Source organism: Papaver somniferum, chromosome 8 (genome assembly GCF_003573695.1).
Source record: "Papaver somniferum cultivar HN1 chromosome 8, ASM357369v1, whole genome shotgun sequence".
Lineage (NCBI taxonomy): Eukaryota > Viridiplantae > Streptophyta > Magnoliopsida > Ranunculales > Papaveraceae > Papaver > Papaver somniferum.
Window position 1 is genome coordinate 69,959,847 of NC_039365.1, and position 3,251 is coordinate 69,963,097.

A 3,251-nucleotide genomic window follows, 5' to 3' on the forward strand; every position below is an offset into this window, starting at 1 on the left:
TGAAATATCGTTGCAGTATCGAGCACCATGGTTGTTTATTATTTTGCGGCATCAACACGATTTGCATTTGCAACTCTTATTATTGTTTATTTATGTTGTTGTTGCTTCACCTGCTGCTAACTCCCGCAATAAATGTTAGTTCAATTTATCCATGACTGTGCTCCTACAATTATTTTTTTATTTTTTTTTGATTGTTCTCTTTTTATGTTTTTAATTGCTGGTTAATTAAAATCAAGGTAACAAAGTGATCTTTGGCTTTGGAAGGGGTATTTCTTCACTGGGTTGGCAGACTTAATAATGAGGAACTCGAGGAAGACTACATTTCGTTGTTGTTTGCATTTTTTTATCTGTTGAATTGGTGGTGTACTTAGCTGGAGCTGGGTTGAATAAGATCATGGCTAATGGATAACTAATGAAAAAATCATTGAGCTGGAGCATAGTCCCAAGGGCGCAAAGAGATGGTGTGCTGTATTTTCGCTTCTTTTGGTTTTAGAGTGATGATAGACTCACCAAAGTGCAGTACCGTGATGTGCACTGATAGGGGATTTGATGACCTCAATGTCACCCTCTCTGCGTTGGGATAGGGTTGGGGCAAGAATGGTCCCCATCACCCTCTCACACGGTGTAGCTAACATTTTCGTTGGTTTTATTCCTTTGTAACTGAAGTAATTCTATGTTTTCAGGTTTTTGACTAATATTCGACCGGTTGCGCTTCTAAGAAGCCAAACATTAGGTACATCTTCGTATTAAAGAAGAACCTGCAAACTCCTCATACAAAATGGATCACTTTTTCTGAAATAGTGACTTCGTTACAAGGCTTAATAATCAGAACAGTGAGAACACCTTCGGTACGTAGTTCTTCATTATTATTAGCTCTTCCTAAATTGTAGTCAACCAGCATAATCTTAGTCTTGTGACTTGCGTCACTGAGATCAAAATAATGAAGAGTGTAATCGTTTTGATTCTTTACGTATATCATATGGTAGATGATAAAATTATGACAGCTATTATTGAAATAAAAAATAACAAGAGAAGCGTGGCTTTGATAAGAGAAACATCTGTGATTATGAAGTCTTTAGATACATATCAAGTAAAGGATCACCGTGGACCAATTGGCATACACTTATTTGCTTCTCAGGTGGAGCAGCTTAGGATTGACCAGAAAGCTTTCATATCTATATTTGGTTAGCAATTACGAGACTTCAATACTATCAGATGGACAAATTGTCTGTGCAATAGAGATGAATAATGAGTTACAAATATGCTAGCCCGAGGCATAAGCTAGCTCAAGTTTACTAAACATATTATAACCTCATTTTCTCCAACAATATATACTCTGGTATACCTTGGTCCTTCAGCGCCAGCTTTCTTTTCCTGGTTGAGTGCGCGGCCAGTCTTATATAGCTTATTTTTTTTCCTATCTGTGTTGTGTTGTGCCTTCCCATTAATGATAACAATTGTGTATCACAACCTAATTTATGTTAATAAGAATAAGTGTGTATCGCAGCCTAATTTATGGTAATAAGAATAAGTGAGGTTGTTACAAGGCTTAATTGATGCAGCTCTTTATTTTTTGTTGTATTTTATTTTGTTTTGCAGATATCTCAAAAACTGCACACGATCGAAAATTAATCTCTCATACACACTTCTGGTAATTCTTCGTTAAATGGAAAAATTGGTAGGGTTATCTTTTATTTTTTCTTTTTAGTCAGTATGATATTTACTATTTAGACTATAAATCATGAAAGCCTCTAATTTGAACTTCAAGTATACAGTATTTGACGTTTTGGCCAACAAATAATGGCAGACATGGCGGAAAATCAGCAGCTTTTGAAGTATGTTGAAGAGGAGATTCAGAGGAGGAACGATGCTCACAATGGAATGGTTGATGACGCAATTCAATTAAGGAATGGGGCTTACACTAAAATGGATTTGATCATATGAACTGACGATGAATTACTGAGTACAGTAATGTTCATCTCATATGTGAATCTTTTGGAGAACCAGTTGGAAAAAAATTATTTGGCTCAGACAAGCATCTTGGTCCTCGAAGCTGATAAATTGATGGATATAAATATAAAAATGGTATCATTGGTCCATCCAGGGACGGGAATATGTACATCTGAGTACAAATTACATATCACTTGCTTCTGAGAATTACAATTCCAATATGGAGTTGTATCCTCAAGTGTTTTTGGATAAACTAGAGTATACACATGTGCCAAGTCATAGGCTACAGTTAAAAGTTGGAATACCGATTATTCTTCTCAGAGACATCAACATAAGAGAGGGCGTCGTTGGAGGTACACGATTGGTTATAACACAATTAGGCGCTGAGGAAATTGTGCAGAAGTCCTCACCGGTGCCGGTGCTGGTAGATAGCGATAATACGGCGTAGGTCAATAATGTTGGACAGTACACTTCCGGTAATCAGGTATCAATTTCCTGTGAAAGTATGTTTAGCAATGGCAGTTGGCGGTGACAGGGATCAAAACCTACTCCACGCTGGGTTCTTCTTACGTTCTGGAACTTATAGTCAACATCCGGAGTACATTGGTATTTTGACAAAGGAGGCAATGTATGGTAGTTCAAAATTGGAGATTACAATTATAAAAAAGGAACAACAAGCAAAACACTATACAAAATCCACTGTTTACAAGCAAAACTTTGAGAATTCACGGTTCATAGATGATACTATAAACCAGATCATGGCAAGTGCGAATGCAGAGGATGGTTTGGGATCTTGATGCCAAATTAGAGTCCAGTATCGAGTTTTATATTTTGACACTTAGGTTTTGATGTCAAATTAGAGTCCAGTATCGAGTTTTATGTTTTGATACTTAGGTTTTGAGAAATATGTGGTTTCAGTTTTTTACATGTAACAATACTATATTTAAGAAAGCATTTTAATTTGTCAAAATCGGTGCTCTCAAATTTCGTAAGTTGCAGAATGTCAATGTTGTGTATCAGGGTAATAAATGATATGGCAAAGTATGGTTATCTCTGGCTTGAAGATATGCGCATCAATAAAAGGGAAAAAAAACATGCTTTCTGGCTTGAAGATATGCACATCAAGGAAAATAAGATAATCCTGGAAGTAATGGGAGTTAATCTACGCTTAGGAAATCTGATGAAAAGCAACCCTGCTTTTAAACAATCTTTAAGATAATCGTGGAAGTAATGGGTGTTAATCTACGCTTAGGAAGTTTCATAAAAAGCAACCCTGCTTTTAAACAATCTTTATTACATCC

General features: G+C 36.2%; 1 long non-coding RNA gene across 1 annotated transcript; it reads left to right on the forward strand.

Moving 5' to 3' along the window:
• Positions 1-455: 455 nt before the first annotated feature.
• On the forward strand, positions 456-2,910 carry LOC113301594. Its single transcript, XR_003336383.1, has 3 exons — positions 456-848; positions 1,600-1,678; positions 1,808-2,910. It is a non-coding gene; the product is annotated as an uncharacterized LOC113301594 (long non-coding RNA).
• Positions 2,911-3,251: the final 341 nt, after the last annotated feature.